General features: G+C 34.9%; 1 protein-coding gene across 1 annotated transcript in view; it reads right to left on the bottom strand.

Moving 5' to 3' along the window:
* PTPRD (protein tyrosine phosphatase, receptor type, D) overlaps positions 1–21,812 on the bottom strand; it is a 1,328,567-nt gene that overhangs the window by 469,709 nt on the left and 837,046 nt on the right. The window contains exon 9 of the mRNA XM_014953943.1: positions 3,235–3,278. The gene's annotated coding sequence lies outside the window, so the exon portion shown is untranslated. The remainder of the gene's footprint in view (positions 1–3,234; positions 3,279–21,812) is intronic.

Consider the following 21,812-nt stretch of genomic DNA (forward strand, 5'->3'; position numbering starts at 1 on the left):
CAACCCGCTTTAAATATGTTAGTCAATTAGCTCTAGACACCTTCTTCCAGAGTTTTTTTCTATTGTTTCTTTCTTACTTGAAACATAGAGAGACAAAGAGAAAGGAAATTTTAATATAATGTCTTGTACTAGTCAAGGTTGATGCCATTAAGTAGCGCCTCTTGCAGATAAACATAGCCATTGGATTGCCCCTGTCCAAAAGTACAGTGATGTGTGTGCTCATCAGTCCCTTATCAACATATAAGACAGAAAAAACAGAAATTTATCTAGGTAGTGTCAATATGGAAAATAAAAATAAAAAACAAGAGAGGTTTTGATGGTTGTGAGAAGAATATCTTCTCCCATTTTGTTCAATGTTTTCATACTGTGACTTTTTAATGCTTACTACTTTCCACAGAAAAACAAATAAAAAAGTCTCCCCATAAAATAAACCCAGTTGTTACATTATTTTTAAAGAGATGACTAAAGAATGATTTTTCTATTAAAAAGTTAAATACCAATTGAATTTTTGTCACAGAGGGATGTGTTAGGTATATTATTTCTGGTAATCTATCATTTTCATTTTCTCTCATGTTTATAAACCTAATTTTTTTCCTAGAGTCACAATAATCTTTCTTATTTGGTGTGGTCAGTTTTTCTTCTTATGTGTGACAGTTTCCCCATGGTATTACTTTATGTAGACATCTCAGTGAGGAATATCTGAGAAAAAAATACTGACATTTCATTAAGTCTCTTATAGAAGGGAACTTAGAATAGCTACCTCTGTTGAGGCTTGTACAAAACATAGGTTGTATTTGTTATGAATATCCAACACAATTTAACTAAGCAAGAATGAATCTTGCTGGAACTTGATACTTAACAGCAAGCCGTTTCTGATCTTGTGCTATTGCCATTGCCATTTTACACAAGGTTGAGAGTGACTTGAAGTAAAAAATTTCATCAAAACATGGAGGCTAGAAAGAGACTAAAGTATGTGTCTGGTAACTTATTTAACTCACTAGTAATATTTCTATATGTTACTCTCCAATTGATAGCATTTTGTATAAGCTGTACCATAAAAGTAAGAATGTCCAGAGGCCTTTGTAACAAATAGCTCCCCTGGGATACTGAGTGGCCAATAATGGAGATTATGGGAAAGATAAGAACAGCACAAATATGTAGTGATACTACCCTGGCCATGTATCCACAGAGTTGCATCTTAGGGACTTTCTGAAGCCGGAGGAGGCATCAGTGTGCTTACAGCTTTATGGGATTTTTTTCCCACATTTTTTTCTGTCTTTTCATTGAGTCTATGGAAAATTTTGAATCCCTGCTAGTTTTTTTCAATGAATTCTACATCTTCCCAATAAACTTTATTTATTTTCGACCTTGCACTTGCTACTTTCAGGTTTTGGGATATAGTTTTTATATTGGAAGAAAAAAATGAATGATTGCTCCCTGTTTTTTTTTATTTTTTACACACAAGACATGATTTTAAAAATCTCTGTCTGGTCTTTCCTCAGTTTACACCTGTTCTAGGTTGATGAATACTAGCTACATAGTCATTACTTAAAACTTATTATTTTGATCATCCTTTTCGTCCTGCTACTCATGTTGCCTGATGTTGCTATATTTACTTTTGAGAGGAACTATCTAACTCTGAATGGAAATTTACCACCTTCAAATTGTGAGTGCTTGTGATATTAGGACTGTTTTTCTCAGCGGGCACCACTTCATGTTTACTCCATGCTGAATTTAATCTGGTAATTTATTTTCCGTTCACTCGATCATCTTAGGATTCTTTTGTGTTTCTCCACGATGAATTCAGCAGTTTTACTTCTCTAAATGGCTTAATAACTCCAGAAAAATATGTGATATGGTTTTTCACCACCTTTTCCAGTTCTGCTATTAATGTGCTAAACGTAGTGGGTTAATGTATGAAACTTGAAGATTCCCCTTGAGTACAAAAATAATTTAGCTATGTGATCATTTTTGATATGATCAACACATGATCATATGTTCAACATAATGATCAACATGATCAACAACCCAAAATTTCCTACATATAATCATTCATGTATTATATAATATATATAATTTATTATAAATAACCAAACTCTTTATACTTATATAAAATAATCACAAATTTTCTGTGATGCTTTACTAGCCATAAAATATTTTCTCACTAGGGACTTATTTACTTCACAGCCAGGCTAATGAGTACCCTGCCTTCCATATCATAAAACACATAGGTGAGGTCATATGTGCCTAACTCTCATATTACCTTATACAAAGTAGATATAAAGAGTAGTAAGGGCTTGATGTGTCTTTTTCATACAGCTATAGCTTTTAGAATATTTTCTTAAAGGAATCAATGAACTACTTTCCAGTCTTGCTCTGCCTTTATTCACTGTATTATTCACTTTACAAAGGCTAGTGTGAGATATCACATGAAACAGAAAGACTAGGTTGTTACTGCTGTTACTCTTTCAATGCATACACTAAATTTCCATTTAATTTATAGCATACATTAGGAATCACACCATAGCAGTAAGATTTTCTTATGTTCCAAGACTGCAAAATCTGAGCTATGATCTCAGTCTTGCACCTTAGGGGATATATACAAGAGTTCATTACATGATCTACTGATCCAAGCATTATGCTCTGCTTCCTGACTAGAAGAACATCTTGGAATTTCAGAAAGAATACACTTTCCAAGGCATCCTAAATATCATCAAGTAGAAGAAAGTTTGTATCTTATAACACAAAACCCCAAAAGAATCACAGAATCGCAGAATGGTAGGGGTTGGAAGAGACCTTCGGAGATCATCTACTCCAGACCCCCTGCCAAAGCAGGTACACCTAGAGGCTGGACAGGAATGCATCCAGGTGGGTTTTGAATATCTCCAGAGAAGAAGACTCCACAGCCTCTCTGGGTAGTCTGTTCTGGTGCTCTGGCACCCTCAAAATGACTAAGTTTTTCCTCATGTTCAGACTTCCTGTGTTCCAGTTTGTGCCCATTACCCCTTGTCTTCATCACTGAGAAGAGCCTGACCCCATCCTCTTGACACCCACCCTTCACATATTTATAAGCATTGACAAGATTCCCTCTAAGTTTTCTCAAGGTTAAACAGATGCAGGTCTCTCAGCCTTTCAAACCAAAAGAAGCCATAGGCCTTTTAGAAAAAAAATAGCTAACATAGTAAAAATCTGTAACAATGAACACTTAGAGAGCAAGTGCATGTGAAATCTTACTTTGAATCCTTGTAGATTATGGCGCTGTCCACTGAATTTCTCACCTAAGGAAAACAGAAAGGGGCAAAATAAAACTTTGTGAGACATATAATACATGATTTCATCAGATAATTTAAATTAAATATTGTCATAAGCGAGATTCATTTTTACTTTCTGATTCTGAATCTAAGTGAAGGATACATCCTGTGTATTGAGTATTCAATCTCTAAGAGCAAAGATTTCTATACAGTTTAAAAGGACTTGTACTTTTTCTGTTTTCAATCTTATGAAACAGTAAATCCATGTAAAGCAAAAGACAAAAAAAAATTATCCTTCAAATTATGACTTATTTTTTCAGTGTGTAAAAATGGATATTAAGTGTCATAGTCTGTGGAAAGAGAAATATTATTTATAGACTTGATGCTTAGAAAATATCATGCACTATGCCCATTCTTTGCATGCAATCAGTAAGTATTTTCAAATTCAAATTGGGAAAACGTAACCATAAGAATAGATGTAGAATAAAGAACTTTTCCAATACTCAGCTAATATAGTAAAAAATCTTACAGAAACTTCCTCTGTGAGGTCTGGAGAAGCTCTGAAGCAGGGGTTACTCTTAAAAGATGCTGAACCTTTCTATTATGCAGATATATCTGCTTCCAAAGAGTCTAACAATTACAGAGGATTTATCAGGTTCAAGACATAGAGGCAGAATCTTCAGTTTAAATTTTTGTTTTGAACTGCAGTTGAAAGTTTGAAAATCAGTATCCTTTTGCTTATTTAATTGGAAGACATTTACATAGCTACTCTCCATAATTTGACAGAGAAACAGAGAAGGGACTTATGGGTGGTTTTGTAAACAACATAGACAAGGACTTATGCTGGTTAGAAACGTTTCCTTGATTATATTTTCCACAAAGAAGATCTACTCATCCTCAATTTTCACCAAAGTTATTAGTGTTTTCCTAGCCAAATCTTAAAAGAAGCTGAGTAGAGAGGGCAGCTGTTACTTTAGCGTTATGCTGTTGCTAGACACAGTTCTGGAGCAATCAAATTCTTTGATTGAACAACTCCTCCACTTCATACATTTTATAAAGAAACAAGCAGACAGTTACGTTTTTCCTTAGCAAACACCAATATATTTAAAATTCTAAAACTGAAGTCGCATTATTGAAACATGGTCAGTGAATGTTAAAAGCCTGTGCAGAGAACTGGAACTGGCATGCATTTACTGTTGTAGAAGGCCTCTGATACTTGTAGGTTTATGTCCAACAGGGGGCAATCAGATCTTCTTGCCTTCCCTGACTATTTTCACTCTCTCATCATACAGGAGTGGAGGATGGGCTGACTTTGGTATACCTTATCCTGCTGGATCTTGGGCTGGAAGCTTGCCCGTAGCTGGGAAACAATGGATACATCCTATGTGCACCATGCTGCCTTCTCCTACATTCTGCCCACATTGCTGGCCAAAGAAGAAGAATGAACAGAGGAGATATGGCTAAAACCATTTTTCATTCAGTTTATGGGACTGCAGCAACAAACACAAAAATGGAACGAAGATAATCAAGAGGAGCAAATCCAAGCATCTGTTCTCTGTGCAGCAGAGGCTCCAGGGCCCAAGAGCAGACACTGCAACCATCAACACATTTTTTGTTTTGTTTTGTTCTTTATAGTTTCATTTTTGATGAAAGCTACTGTGCCAGGCCAAGCTCAACAGAATAGCTTCACTGCTTGTTTGTTTTAATCTGGCCCTGGATCTAGCTCTGGTTCATATATCCTGAATAGAATCTGATTTTATGCCTCCACAGTACTTTTACTGTATTTTTGAAGACCTCTAAGGGAACTATATTCTGAACTGATATTAACAATTTATTATGATATATTCTCCAGTTCTCTTATACTTCTTTTTTTGATGAAATGGCATTAGAGGTGCATGAAATCCTTAAAGAAAGAACATGTAAAATTTGCTCTTCACATAAATATTTTATTGATGCTTGACAGAAAAAAAAACCAACAAAACTCTCTCAGCAATGGTAAAATGGTAAATTCATACAAAAAGGAAGAGTCAAAAAGTTATCAACTTATCTGAGTAAATTTTTTTTTGTGTATTGCCTGCTCAGGAAGCATGTTAACATGGCTCTTGATTTCAGTGCAGTTTCCATCCTCTCGCCGCATGCTTCTAGATGCTTTAGTGAAATATGTAATAAATAGTAGCTCCCATTTAAAGACAAAAAAAAGTGCTTTTTACTACTCTAGCTGCTCCTTTCATCAGTAAGTTCACTAAAAGAGAGAATAGCGTCAACCCCCAATATATCCCCCACCCCTTCACCTGAAGGGAAGATTTTGAAAATGCTTAGGTGAATAAGTAACTTTTCACATGTGAATAGTCTAAGTGAAGCTCTACATAGAGGGTAAGAGACATAAATTATACATGGTTTAGCTCCTTCAGTAAGCATTCAATACAAGTGACCAACTGAATGTCAAATATATTGAGCGAAGGAATCTCATAGAGCTCTAAGGCAATTTAGGACATGTATTTCCAAAAACATAAAAATAAATAATACAAGTGCATATAAAAAAGTAGTTCAGCGGAAAGGCATATTTTTAGAAAAGTAAATTAAATATGCTGCCATTGCATAAATAAAATATCTCATGGGCAAACACACGGTAGAGCCTTTATTGTACTTGAGAGCTAAAATATAATTAAGATAAATGAAGAATTCTGTCTCTGTTCCTGGAGAATTTTCTGTTCCTCTCATCAGAATAGTTTCAAAGCACCAGTTTAACTCTTCTTGGAGACCTCTACTGATGAAGAGGTTCAGTTAGAATTTGCCCTTTGGATGTTTACTTCATACGAAGTACTTCCAGTAAAAATTATGTAATGTGTTCTCTTCATTCATCAGTCTTTGCTCTCTCTTAATCTCATATGTCAATATTTTCCTCACTCTTTCTAGTCGTGGCAGTTACTATTTAAAAAATATTAATTGGCTTTGGAGCATCTCAGTCTTTTTATTCTTTACTTTTCTCCCACTCTTGGTAAAATAACCTTTCCTTTTTCATTTCAGCTTCTTTCTTTGTCTTTTCCTCTTTAGCAGGTCTTCTAACACACTTTTTTCTTTCAGGCTTTCACTGGCAATCTCGTATATAAAAGCTGATACTCCACAATTTTCCAATAATCTTTATTATTTTTATTATATCTGTTATTGAAAAAGCCTAAATATGCAACTTCTCTTCAAGCAATAATTTACTCAAAAGCACTGCACCAACTTCTGCTGTAGTAGTTTAGTACTAGTACTGGTTGTAGCAGTTACAACTCAGCTGATTTCAATGGTATTGCACCTTACATGTTGGTCCATTTATTTTCAGTAAAATATGTCCTCTAAGTCAAAAATAAGGACTGTAGGATCATATTTTTACTTTTCATAATACATATTAATAATGGAGTCAAGCAACTGACTTTTTTATATTTCTGCAGAACAAACATTTTACTTAATGCAAATTCACCATTACACTGAGGGCCAGTACAAGATAAATGCACCACACATTTAGAACACAGTTTTTCTTGACAATTCAGAAATGTTATGAAACATTTATGCACACTTAACTCTATACACATCAGCAAGCCTACTAAAATGGAAAAGAGCTCCTTACTCATGCAAAAATAAGCAGATGCTTAAGTGTTTTCAGGAACAAGTTTTAATTTCTCTCCATGTGTATTGGACAGGTCCTCTGCACGGGGATGAACTTCAGTCAGTAAAATGATTAACAACAGCAACACACACTGCAGGATACACTCCAGAAAAATTAGTTTAACTCATGTTAACTGCAGTTTGATCAGTGACATGCAAACCCTTAAATTTCATTTGGTATATTGCATTATATAACAATGTCTGCAACTATTTTACAGTAACCAGTTGTTTTCTGACTTGTGTAGAACGTGGCAAGACTTTTCCACTCAATGAAAGGTTATTATTTTGGTTCATTTCCTGAAAAATTTTATTGTTTCCCATTTAAAAATATGATTCCAGTCATCTGTAAGTTTTATATACTTCTGCATCTTCTTGTTGGGCTACTTTTTCTGACTAATTTCCAGTGTGATGATCCTCCCCAAATCTAGCTATAATCAAGAGAAATCTCTGAACTATTTTTGAATCTCTTAATTTGGGAAATTATTTGTAACTGCAGATACATACATGAATAAATATCTGTGCCCTGGTTTAATATTCTATCTTGACATCACCATATTCATGATAGCAGCATTTTAATCTTTCATCTTTCTTTGCAAACTCATTAGCTTCTTTTTAAAATCTGAGTTGCAATATTCAGCATTTTATCTCGTGGTAGAGATATTATAGGATTGGTTCAAAAATTTTCTGAATGCAATGGATAAATTTCCCTAGGCCTTCAGAGGGCATTTGAGTCAGGCCTTTAATTAACACCAGAAATTAATTTTAAAACAGTTTTCTATTTCACAGCCATGCCAGAAATATCTGTCCTAATAGCAGTTTTCTAGTTATTCATTATTAAAGCCTAACACATTGTACCTGTTTTCCCCAAAGTGATAAACCAATCACTCATCCAATATAATCCAATATAAATATCCAGATAAATTAATCAAAATAAACTTTTAATGTGGCCATCTCACTTATTTCTGTATGTGGAACTAGAGCACTTCTGCCATTTTGTAGCACTTGCAGCTTTATTATTTCTTTTGATAAACTAGCATTTATTTGTGTCTTAACCTGCCTTTATATCCAGAGAAGGGATTACATTATATCCTTTGCTTGATTCTCATTAAAAAGTTGATCTACAAAATTTTTAATTTTGGTAGTCTGAAGCTAAACTAAATGTGAAGTCCTTACAGAAAGAACAGAGGAAGTAGCAGGTTATATGACAGTAAGATGTCGTTAAACTCTGAGTTCTGCTTGTTCGTGAGAAATTGCTGAGGTCAGATTTCACCATATATTGACGGATTCTTCTGATTACCTAAAGATTGTGTGCATCTGTGCGTAATTACATGGGTTGATATGCAAGGTATACCTGTTGTTTCATCAGAAACAACATTACATGACTTCATGTAATAACATGAACATAGGACATAAACAGATATACTAAACTACACATACACAGAACTGTCATACTAGAAAATCACATTTTTGCCTGATAGACTAACAGAATTTCCAGACCTCAAAAATAGCACAGGAAGAGAACATGACTGACTGAAGTATAGTAATATTGATAATAAACAATTTATTTCACTACGTTTTGTCATATATTTTCTTATTCAAAAAAATGTGCTACTTTTAATTAAGAGAGAATTTGAATGTTGGGTTCGTTTTGGAGTTTTTTTGTTTTTTTTTTTTTTTCTTGGGCTGTAGCTCATTGTTGCTATGAGGCTCTTTTATGATCAGAAGGACCTTGTTTTAATGAGATGAAATTGAGCCCAGTTAAGTGGAATTGACTGTCGGAAATGGAGACATTTCAAAGCATGCCCATGATAACAATAAGCAATGCCCTCTGTATCCGGTTGATGATGCAGAAAGGTTATGTAGAAATGACTACATATGCAGAAAAGGATTACATACCTTTTCAGTGTGTATAGTATGTAAAAGAAAATCATTTGTAGATAAGACTTGGAACCAGATCAGTGCTGCATGGTGAGGTAAGATGAATAATATTACTTCGTGAGTGGGCAAGTTCTAAGTCACAGGAATAAAGACTGAAAATTTTCTGGCCTGAAAATTTACTTTGTGGGTCAGATTACTTGTTTCTTTCAAGTCACTTAGAAATTACACAGTATTTTGCTTTCTTACGAGCACACATACTCTGAGCATGTAAAATTATTTCATTGCTTAAAAGACTATCAAGGCTTTGTAAACAAAATTCAGCACTGAAAACTGAAAAAAGGACAAAGTTCATATAGAATGCAGACCATTAACGGGAGCCCTTTATATATAAATATATATATGAATTGTTACTGTAATGGAATAAGGACACAGGTAACAGCCAGAAGACACTAATGTTATTAATAAGCTCTGTGATCATCTACATTGTTTTTCACTTCCTTTCCTTTTCTCATTTGAATTCTACAGTATACACAAATACCTTTTAACACAGTGTCAATTTCTGTCTCTTAAGAACGTAATGGGGGATTGTATTTCTTTAAATATAGGAGGTCCAGGAGGCCCTTTAAACAGGAAAAGAGGAATTGAATAATTTCAATATAGGGAGATACTAGGAGAAAATGAAACTTACACGATATGCTAACATGCTCAGGAAGCACTGCTAGATAGTTATTCACCACAAGATAAGTACCTGCTGCACTACAGAAATATTGCTGAAATCTAAGCACAATCAAAGGGGATGTTCATGATAAGAGACTTAATATACAATTTTAGCTGATACTTCTGCACCAATGGATAAGTAGATTGCATATGTATGAGTGGCAATAAAACAGCACTGGAGACTTACTGCTCTTTTCAGGGACAGGGTATTTTCTCCTCAAAGATTCCAGTAGAAGAATATGTAGGCCTTTGTTATCAGACAATATAAAAGCTGGCTCAGGTTGTTATCAAACAATATAAAAGCTGGCTCAGGCAAGATGCAAGAAGCCTGATGGATGAAAGTAATGATTTTTGTACATGTATAATACTAATAAAAATTTGTGAAATAGTGGCCATATACAAGTACGTATAAAAAAGTAAAAGAATAACATTAAAATACAGCTCTACCACCTTAATTTTCATAACTCTCAAGACATGACATACTGCATAGTTGGAGAGCAGAGTTGGAGACTGTTCAATATTGAATTCTGCCATTTACCTTAAACTAGGAATAAGCGAAACACTGAATTTCATTAAAGTTAACAAGGGGATCCTCTTAGTTGTTCTCAAGGGGTAATTTTGAGCAGAAAACAAAACTGAGTTTATATTCAGAGTTGCTAGGGAATGAAATGAGACTGTTGCTAAGGGAAAATAATACCTGAAAATTCGTGACATACATTGTCCAAAGGTTTCTTTCGTCTGATCTTCCATTTTGGCTCAGTGTTACTAGTAGTCTGAATACACACGTACTGTTGCTAAGGGCTGATGCTGTTGCCAGGTGAAAATGGCCCATATTAACCTGCCATGAATATCTAAATATGTTGACAGAAGTGTGCTGTTAAGAGATAGGAAAAACATGTCTTGGAAAATTGGATGATCTATTATTTGTTATCCACCATATAAAAGTGAAGTGACTTTACTTTTTGTGCACACAAGCTCTAATCCATGAAAGTATCAATAAAGTACCTGACTTAATAACAATGGTACTATTAATGAACATTGTGTTCTATAAAATATGAATAATAATCAGACATTTGATAAAACCTATCAAATTGTTACTGAGGGGATATAACTAAGTCAGCTGGTAGCTCTCTGTGTAGTTCAGACTACTAAGGACAGATGATCATTGCCCCTTTACCTTTAAAATGGACTCTTTCAGGCTGTTCTTTCTTCTTTAGTGTTATGAAATTTGAGTACCATTATCTCAAAAGCAACTAAGAACATGTTTCAAGCAAAATGATTAAATAGATATTTTGAATGCAAATGAAAAAGTTCTTTAATTGCTGTGTGTCACATATGTAACAGACATTTTTTCCTAGGTGCTAGTCAAATTACGGTCTAATGTCTTTCTGCCAATTTGCATAGTATTGCCAATAATACTTCATAGTATAATCTAGTTTGTAAAATCTTGTCATTCTTTGTCATTTCAGGGGACACCTCCTTGCTTATAAATCAAATAGTGAAAGAAGACCAGCAGAAGCCATTAGACAAAAATATCCACACAGCAGGGCTTGAAAAATAGTTGCCGCAGACTGACTTGATAAAGACTACTGCAATACACTAAGAGCGTGTAATGCTTGCTTTCATTTGTCAGTATTGAGTACAAAGCATTGACCTATACAATATACAGAAAAATAGAGAGATGAAATTATAAATTTGAAGAAAATGAGTTTACACAGGGAATAGAATGGTCAAGTTACAGTGTTCAGCTGCAAAGCTTTTCCCCTCCTTAAGACCCTTCCTTGAAGCCATTCTACCATTAGATACGTTTTCCAAGACAGCTCTGGTTTTAAGATAGATTTGTAAAGAATCACTTAAGAGTATGATCTCTAGAAAACAACTATCTGCTGTTTTCCCCAAACTCAGAAGTAACTGTTGAAGTCACAAAAGCTAAGAAAGCACATGACTGCTCTTCTGTTGTGGAAGCTTATGTCTGTATGCTTAGTTTTGATTGACACATTATTTCTTCTCTGCACCCCAATCTATTTTCTGCCTCACTAAGCTTACAAAGCTCTGCATAAATTTTCCTTCTCAGCTTGTTCTGTAATCCTATGAACACACTGTCTTCCTGTTCATTCCTTCAGCCAGTAAGTGCCAGCTGTTGGATCCTGGAAACAATATTATTTATGTGAAAAAAAAAAGTGCAAAAAAAAAAAAGTGATCAGAAAGCTGTGAAAACAACAAAAATCCTATGACTGTGATGAAATATTTGAGTCAGAGTGTTTGACTCAAGTAAAAGAAATTATTATGAATTCCATCAGTCAATGTACAAACCAACTTACACTAGATATGTTTTCCATGGAAAGATAAAGCTCTGAGCATTTTCAGTCTATAAACTAATCAATTTTTGATTGTTCTGTTATGCATGAAACAGAGGTCATGCTGAGAAATGAAAAAAATAAAATGGAATGAACATAAATTACTTATCTTAATGTATTCTGCCATATTGTATCCGTCAAAAATGTCCTCATTTTTAATGGGAACCATGTAACACCTCGTGTGTGTCCCCTTCATATTTTTACAAATTATAAAACATGTTTACATTTCCAAAACCCAGAATGGAAATATTTAAAATTAATGGACTTAATATGTGCATATATAATTAATAGTGAGTAATTATTTGTATGAATTAGGATGGCTTCCAGGAGGCAGTGACTCCACAGAATGATGGAGGAAGCTGGTATTTATGGAGATGCACTGGGAGGGAAGTTCACCTTCACAAGGATCTGTAGTCCCCGCTGCAGAACTTGCAGTTCATGAACACCGACAATATGGAAGAGAATGACACTACTGTGTAGCAGTGGACTAATGTCTTGCCTTACTCTCAAGACATGTACTCTTTACCCCTTCCTGGCAGTAAGACACACAAAGCATGTCTCACTGATACATACAACAGCAATATTATGTACTGTCAAAATTCTGTTTGCAGACTTTGCATAGGTTTAGGGAGTATCAGAAATGGCAGCTCTCTTAGAGAGTCTATCATGTTGTACCGGTTTGGGCAAGAAACAATATTGCTGACAGTACTCCCTTGTATAAAAGATGTCATCTTTCATGCTCAACACAGCCTGTTATTCCCAGGTAACAATTTTGAAGTGGGTAAGAGTGGCCTGCACCTCACCTTACTGTGTATGGCCAACTTCTGCTGTCTGGTGATTGGAGTGAAGAAAATGTGCCGGCCTTTTTTATGCACAGGATGTGAAACATCAGAGTTCATCACTGTCAGTGTTTCCACTTGACCTGTCACTATCTATCAAGAACTGGAGACATGTAGCAGATTTGCTAGGTCTTAAAGAATAGCCTTATTCTTGAAAAGACAGATTCATTTTTTCCTTACTAGTTTTCCTGGAAACAGCTGATGCCTGAGCAAAGAACAGAAGTGGTGCATGTAGCTGCAGAGCCTGGAGAATGCAGAATGACTTTTGAATTGGTAGGAGGATGTGTATACCACTTTTGGATACTTATGTAGTTACACATAGGCAACAGAAAAGTGACTTTTACAGTGCCTCATGCCATGTTCCAGTGAACTGGAGCACTGCAGATAACATTTTGAAATTCTTGTAACATCTGGAGTCTGGAGGCATGTGATCGTTATTTTATTTTCCAATCCATGGTGTTCAATGGTATCTGTCTATCTATTTGTCTTGCTGTCAGAAATAATGTTTCTCAAGGGAAAAACAGTCAGGAAGAATAACACAGCCTTTCTATGTTGGCTTGTAGAGATCAATGGGGTACTGATGGGTAAGGGAGAAGTACTGGTTTAAGCTCAAAATTCCTGTAGTTTACCATCAGAAAATAAGCAAACTTAAATGTAACATTCCTGCTGTGTTCCTCTGTCTTTAACCTCTGTGCCATTATACATTATGCCTTTTCAGTATGTAAAAGAATAAGAGGCCTAATTCAAATTAAATATCTTGCAGTGACCAGTTGGTGTAGTTGTTTCTTGCACTAGCAGTAGCATTGTAATGTAGGAGCTCTGAATAACAATATCATTGCAAATTCAGAAATCTGCTGAAGAAAAGTACCAGAGATCCCATAAGATACAGAACAATGATAAAACTACTGAGATAATCTTATGTTATGAATAATTTCAGTATTTCATGGAATTATAGAGTTGTAGAATCATAGACCAATCATTTCTGTGGAAAAAAGTATATACTATCTGGGTTATATATTAGTATCCATAAGTAATTTTTAGTATAATTTTAGAATTTGCTGATCAGAGGCAGAAGGAGTACTACTATTTAGCAAAAAACTTGTCAAGAGAGACCCACTAATAGATCAAACACCTTTACATGTGTTTCATTTACTTACTAGCAAAGCTTGGGTGATGTGAAACAAAAAGGCAGTAAAGCCTACATATCTATTCATTTTCTGGCCTCTGCAAAAGCCTAAGAGGATTCATCCAGGTAGTCAAAATAATATATACTGCCACAGTACTAAGCTAGTTAAGAAAACTCGTGCTTTCTTCTAAGAGTTAAACCAAATCTTGTAGAGAGACCAGTCTATTTTTCCATAGTTTCTGGAACTATGAAACTTAGGTGAACCTCTGGGATGTATGCTGAAATATGGAATCTTGCTTTTATTTTGATACCTGCTTCTCTACAGAGTTGTTTTATAAGCTTCTTGCTATATTCTTTGGATAGCCTTTAAAAGTAGACATCAAAGCAAACCTTAAAGAGGTCTACTGATAAACTTGATAGATCAGTTCTGCACTAAATAAATATGGAAATGTTAATATACTTTGAGATGACTGGATCACACATATCACCCTATGAAGGAGGAGACAAATCACTTGTGTCTTTATCAGGTAAATTCTAAGCTCTTCACCTTTTAGCTGACAAAGAATCGCATACAGCTTTTTTGTACACAATGAAGATTCACAGAAATTGCTCCATTCTTTCAAATATTTTACCCAGAGAATGAAAACAGGCTGGAATCAGGATGCTTATGTGACAGATTGTAATGGAAATAAGTTGTATCGTCACAGAAAATGGTCTCCCAGCTTCGTCTTCCATCTTCAAAATACAAAAGTTGAATCTTTTCCCTCTCTTTTATCTATCTTTTCCACTTTCAAGATCACGATGGAGGAGCTCTAAAAGAGCTCTAGAAAGATAGCAAAGGGATATCACAGAGAGAAGGCTGGAGAGGTTTTTTTGTATATTTTTTTCTGAAAATACTGTGATAGTACACATCCTGGTCTCTTAGTTCTTCCTGCACAGAGCAAACCAGTCAGTTCTCACAAGATGTATACATACATTTCAAACATGCATATGTACTGCATTTCCATACACATAAAAATTATGTTTATATCATCAAATAAATCATCAGACATGTGGAATGCTGTATTTTCCATAACAGGTAGAAGCAGAGTTCGGAGAGATGACATCAAAATCAAGACAAATCAAAATCAAACCAACATCTGCAGTCCCAAGGGAAAAATGAAAGCAAGCAAGAAATTCCAAACAGCGTAAAATGGAGAATCCTCTGGTTTTTAGAAATTAATAATAATCATAATATAATTATAAAGTACAGATTTACAATACACAAACAGAAGAGGTACACAACCACACCGCATGTGGCAGATCCTGGGGCTTTGGAAGTGTTGGATATATTTTTTATCTCAGAGGCCATGTCTCAAAACTGGCTTGCAAGGAAACCTCTGTATAGGCAGTATCTATGTATGTAAAAAACCCTCAACATTGTATTTCACTTTAAATTGCATAACAGGTCCTTAGTGAAACCAGACAAAAATGTGCTATTTACAGCAAGATATTAATAAAATTGACACAGTCACAGTAATGACATAACCAGCAACTATTGTTTTCTAATAATTTTCATAACAGTAACCAAAACAACTAGCATAACGCAAAGTCATAAAAGAAGAATTCAAAAGGGCAGATTTCCCACCTTCTGGTTTTCTGACCTCATGACTCTTGGAACTACAGGGTCCCTGTACTCAAATTTATGTAAATATTTCCCATTTGCAAGGACAAAAACGTTTTTACATTGAATTTCCAGAGCACCATTCTCTTTTTCTCTTATTTCATCTCCTACCATAGGATTTTACACTCAATTTATCAGGCAATTAAAACTCAAATCAACAGTCACAGCAATTAAGTTATAAGGGGAATATATTGCAAACAAAAGCTTGATTAACTTCTCAACATGGCAGTAAAAACAGTAGCTGAGGTCAGTATATCATCCTAATAATAAAAAAACCCCATCTTTTCTTGAATTGATCTCTCTGGGGAACAGAGGAAAGGATGGGATTTAGTGGAAATAATGATAAAATATGCAGTAAGCAATAGGTCACCAATTTCAAACACTGGTCAGAGTGATGAAAAGCAACTACTGCCTCATATCTGTTTTGGGGCTTTTTCCACCACAAAATGATCTTAATATGCCTTCTTATGCAGTTTCTTGAATCAAAGATTCACAACTGACATTATCAGACTTTTTTGTTAATAGCTTCAAGAGAAGACGTAAACATAATGTGAAGGAATCTGTTCTAAGACCAGGAACAAACTATTAGCTATCAAGAGAACTTTTGAACACAAGAAAACACAGGGAGAATGGGAATGAAAGGCACAGGTCATGACAAACCTGGCTGCTTAAATTCCAAACTGAATGCTCTCTGCTCTCCACTCTAACCAAATAATCGAGTCCTTCATAGGCAAGAATTTTCTGAGAGACATAAGGCCTTATCCAAACCTATGAGTGGAAATGAAGACCATTGCTTGACTTCTTCAGGGTTTTACACACATCTTCAGAGATTAAGGGATTCCAGAAAATAAATTTTGAATGACAGAGGGGAACAGGGATTGCACATGCATAAGGGGAGAGAATTGGGAATAAGGGAAAGAGACAGCAGGACTGAGAATGAAACTAAAGGTATGCAAAGTGAAGTAGGAAAGGAGGAAGGAGGAAAACAGATTTGTAGAGAGGAACTGAATAAACAAGGGAGAGATTGGGAAAGACAAACGAAAAAGAGAATAGGAAAAAAAGTGGAAAATATTATTTGTCTGAAATCTTTGCCTGAATTGGGTGGGTTATACCTTTCCTCCAGTTGATTAGTCAGATTTATACAAGGGTTGAAAAGCAGTTTTCATAATTCAGAGATGCCAGCTTGTCATAACCTAAATCAAGGTGTTTCTTTTAAAGCTCATCTTGCATCAGGAAGTCTTCTGTGAATACAAGGATAGCACACTGTTTATTTTCTTTCCACTTCTCCCTAGAGGTATTGTAATATACAATTGTGATAAGTGACAAAATGCTTTTCCTTTTATGTTCTTATACCATGTTTTATTGTTTTTCCCTACTTTCATGTTTTCTCTCCTTAAAAATAAATAATCTCTCAAGTCTTACTGTGAGTCCAGGAGTTTTAAAGATTTCAAATAAATTCCTGTGTTTATTTTAGTAATACTGTATCCAAATTCAGAAGGACTAAGAAAGAAATTAGAAATAAAATCCCTTTCCAGCAAAGGAAAATCAAGCAGAAGCAGCATTTTCTGTAGTGTATTACAGATATCTCTCTTTCTTTAAACCTAAAGATTAAGAAATTATTATTAGTGTAAAATTCCATAATCTATGTTCCAATTTAAATATTTAAGAAGTTTTTAATACAAAATCTAAAGTTGGATGGTTAGTTGATTGAAATAAAGCCCCATCTTTCACATACATACAGAAATTATAGCTTAAAAACTTTCATTCTGTCATTAGGTCATGCTGAATTCATGCTGAATTCTAATGAATGAATTTTTTCATTCTGTCTTTGAGAGCATGATTTTGCAATGAATAGCTGTGTAAATATCCCTATTCTTATTCAGTTACTATGCTATTAAAGAAAACCAACTAAATTTTCCAGAACAGACTGAAATAAGTGATTAAAATTAACTCTATGAGTACTCATCTACCACTGCTTAAATAGTCAGAGACTGACCAGTTGTATGTGTATTGCTACAGACTTTGGAAGATCCATGAACAAAAATATAAGTGAAGGCTGAATGGTCATTCATGAAGGCTTTCTCTTGGCACTGAAACTTAGTCTAGTTATATGCTGCCAAAGAACAGAGAGTATTGGATTACTGAAAAGAATTGTTTAACTTAACTTTGTTAATTTTCTCAATATTGAGTCAGTGAAATATGTCACGAAAGCAGAACAGATTTTCTGGAACTTCTTGGGGAACTCAGCTCACTAGTTTGAGACCTTAAAAAGTATATCTTCACCTCATTGTTTATCTTTAGCATTTCAGTTTCATGTGATAATAGTAAAAATTGAGTGGCAATGCTATTTACACAGTTGTATTACTGCACATGATAGTTCATAAGTAATGACAGAATTCTGACTTGAGAAGTTTATGGTATAAATTATGGGTAAAAAAGCAGGTTATGCATGCTGGCTTTTTTCCACCAGCATGATACCATGATACTAAAAATCCCACTGACTTATTCAACGTACAGCTTGAATGTACGCTTTTCATGGACTCACCATCAATGCCTCTTCGTTTTTGAAAAGATGACGAAAATAAAGGTAAAGGAAATAAATAAATAAAAGGAAAAAAATATTTTGCAATGTATCCCTTCTGTAACTTTTGTGTGAATGAAGTATCTGTACGTTTGTGATAGAAGAGGGAGTGATGAAAGGACAACCAAATATACTTATGAAGAGGGAGCAAGGTTGCACATCTTGTGAAATTCAAGAAAAAGGTCCACATTTAGATGCCAGAAGGCTTTAGGAAGTTTGGAGTATGAATCTACAAGTTTCTGCAACCTAGAGAAAGTATAAAACATACAGTTTTCAGAGAACACTTTCTACTAGAGATTAAAGAACTGTAGCAATGTAGAACACCTAGCAAATTAGTAGTATGGCAAAGAATAGGACTTTTTCTCTCCTCATATATGTAATTGACACAAGAGTGTTGATGGGTGAGAAATTGCAACCAAACTGATTCTTACATCAAGTATGAAGCATCCTCTCAATTCTTTCTGCATTGTCTCTGCAAATCATGACCAACCATTATCAAAGAAATGCTGAATTACTGTGTAAATGACTGCGTTCCTAACATTAACCTCTGAATGGCTGTACCAGTAATTTCATAACACTATCTTTGTAAAATTCAAAGCCCAAACCTTGGAAATACAAAAAGATTCCTACACTATTGGAGTTCTTCCCAAGTGGATGTGGAAATAATTCAGCTGAAGCTAGGCTGCAAGAATCCTGTTATTTAGTGCAAAGAGTATGTGGCTACTATCTTGGTTTGAAAGTAAAGGGAGTCTTTGAAACTACTTTCCTAGCCTGAATTTTGCAGTGCTTCAAGTTTCTATTCTAACAGTAGTTTTCAATATCGCCCTCTGTATCATTCAAATGGTTGTGGCATGACATGCTTGGAAAAACATTCTTTTTCTGCACTCTTACTTTCTTGCCATCTTTTTCCTCAGGATCCTAGGTGATACAATGGGAAGCTGAAAGACTGTACAAAAAGACTTTCCATGCTCCATTCAATCAAATGAGAGAGTGAAGACAAAAAGAATTAAGAAGACTGTGGTTTTTTGTTGTTGTTGTCATAAGAACAGTATTAAGTTGCCACATCAGATCTGAGAAACAGACAAATCCTGTTTGAATTATTTGGAGAAATGAATTGATTAGTAGCTTGAAATGACCTGAAGAAATTAATGATTTTAGAAATTTAAATTTAATAAATTAGATTTCGGAGTTATTGCTAAATCTAATCATAGATGTTCCTGACTTATATTAACATACTTTCTTACCAATGACTACTGATAGGAATCAGAAAACCCACATGAATAAATCTGAAAGAAGTTTCCTTTACTGATCAACATTTACTGACATGTACTGTTATGATACACAAATTTCATCCCAGTTTAAGAACGGAACTGACACTTTCATAATAACCAAATATACACACTGCCCAGGTACTAACTTTTCAATATTACAATGCTTTCTATTGCTGTGGTGCTTTATTTTGTAAACATTAATAGTCATCTCTCACAACACTCCCAGAGGCAGGTAATATAAGTATTAATATCCCTAGTGTTCAAAGGAGAAATGGCATAATCTTTTATCAAAACCTCTGTGATAAGGTAGCATTTGGTGAGGGGTGAAAGTGGAATTGAATATTTTATGGCAGCAATAATTTTAAATTTTTTCATAAAAACAAAGGTCTACTGCAGTAATTCTTGCCTTAAGATGTAGTTGCTTCACTCAAAAACAGCTCAGAGAGTAAAAATGATTTCTTAGCTACCTGGAGGCACAACTCTTTATTGCAGAATAACTTTTTTTTTTTTCCTAATCACAAAATAAATCCATTTGTAAATCTTTGAGCCTGTAATTTTATCTATTAATTGAAAAAAAAAATCCTCATTATCAATTGCACAATAATATGAACCAAAATCATTCACAAAAAAAGGTGCAATTCAATGAGATCACCAACATTTGACTTTTAGTCCTAAGATTTTTCTTTATGATTGCCTGTTTGTCTCACAAATACAGCAAAGCACTTGCAACCGCAATCCTTTTTCCTTTTGAAAAAGCTGCACACATTTTTCAGTACTTGTAGACATAGAAGGCCAGTTCTTTTTACTGTATATTGAAATTCTCACCTTTTTGTAAATGCAAAGGTATCTACTGCCCAGGGCAAAGTTACCCATAACAAGCTTTCTCATCTCTGAATAGCTAGACTCAGCCAACACGCTGCTTGCTTTCCAACAAATGCTACTGTGTTTTAGGCAAATGGGAACCTCATGAACTAGCTTTTGCCATTCTACTAAATGAGGAAGACAGGCTTTCAAGGTGGTTTGATAATGAAAACTATTCAAAAGACAAAAAATATATATTAAATAAGTTTATCCCTTCTGGAAAGAAATTAAGTAAAATAAACAAGCTGAAGTATGAATGTTCCTCTTGCTATTTGAACAGAAAGAAAAACAACCAAACCAAACAGCAAATCCCTTCTTTTCTGATATCAAACAACTTGCATTCCATTGTGAAGCTCCTGCTTCTTCTTGAGAAATACAGGTAAATATGCAATATATGTGTGATACCTTGATTATGCTCTGTCCCATGGCTTTTGAATAGAAGAGCTTTGACTACAAGAAGCAGTAAATTGAAATCCAGAAATAAAACTCTGATGCTATTTTCAAACAAAATGGTGCAGGTTTCGATGCCACAAGCCATAATTACCTATCCTTAATAATCCTACAACTGCACCTATTGGTGCTACCAGTGCTGTATGCCCTTGCATAAAACTACTGACACAATGTCACGGTTTCAGTTGGAATGGAGTTAACTTTCTGCTAGCAGCTGGTGTAGTATTATATTTTGGATTTGAGATGAGAAACAGTGATGACAGTGCACAAATGTTTTTGGTTTTTGCTAGGCAGTCAGTGTCTTTTTTGGTCCTCATACTGCCCTGCCAAAGAGCAGGCTGTGAGTACATAAGAAGCTGTGAAGGGGTACAGCCAGGACAGCTGACCCAAATTGACTCAAGGTGTATTCCAAATGTTGTGATGTCATGCTCAGTATATAAAGCTGGGGTAAGAAGAAAGGAAGGGGGATTTTCAGAGTTATGGTGTTTGTCTTCTCAAGTAACCTTTATGTGTAATCGACTCCTGCTTTCCTGGAGATGGCTGAACACTTGGTGCCAATGAGAATCAATGAATGATTTCCTTGTTTTGCTTTGATTGCATGTGCAGATTTTGCTCCACCTATTAATCTGTCTTTATCTCAACCTGCAAGCGTTAGCTCACTTTTACTCTTCTGATTCTCTTCCCCATCCCAGCCAGGCAAGTGAGTGAGCAACATGGTCATCATTGCCAGCTGGGGCTCAGCCACAACACGTAACAATTCCCAACTATATGAGAAATAGTGTCTGTTTAAATAGTTTAGAAACCCTCTATTAGAGGGCTAGATTTAGGTGTTGTAGGAAGCAAATGTTACTAGGTTACTTAGATTGCGTGTAGCTGGTAATGTTGAATGAAGCTTGAATCTATCTCTTTTGGTAGAACTGTTCCACACCTTGTCCTATGTACACAGCCAGAAACTCAAGTAAGGTCTTCAAACGTGGAACTTTGTTTTCCTTTTTTCTTCCAAAACACAACTATTTTAACAATTTTTGTTGAGTTATGAATTCCATGTTCTCCTGCTCCACATATTGTGAAACAGCATGAACATCAGTGCAAAATTGGTAGAGGTTTTTCCACTAAATGGTGACTTACTAGCTCTAGAGTTCTCAGCAAAAGAAATTTACAGGAAGA

The sequence above is a fragment of the Calidris pugnax genome, unplaced genomic scaffold, assembly GCF_001431845.1.
Source record: "Calidris pugnax isolate Ruff unplaced genomic scaffold, ASM143184v1 scaffold178, whole genome shotgun sequence".
Classification (NCBI taxonomy): domain Eukaryota; kingdom Metazoa; phylum Chordata; class Aves; order Charadriiformes; family Scolopacidae; genus Calidris; species Calidris pugnax.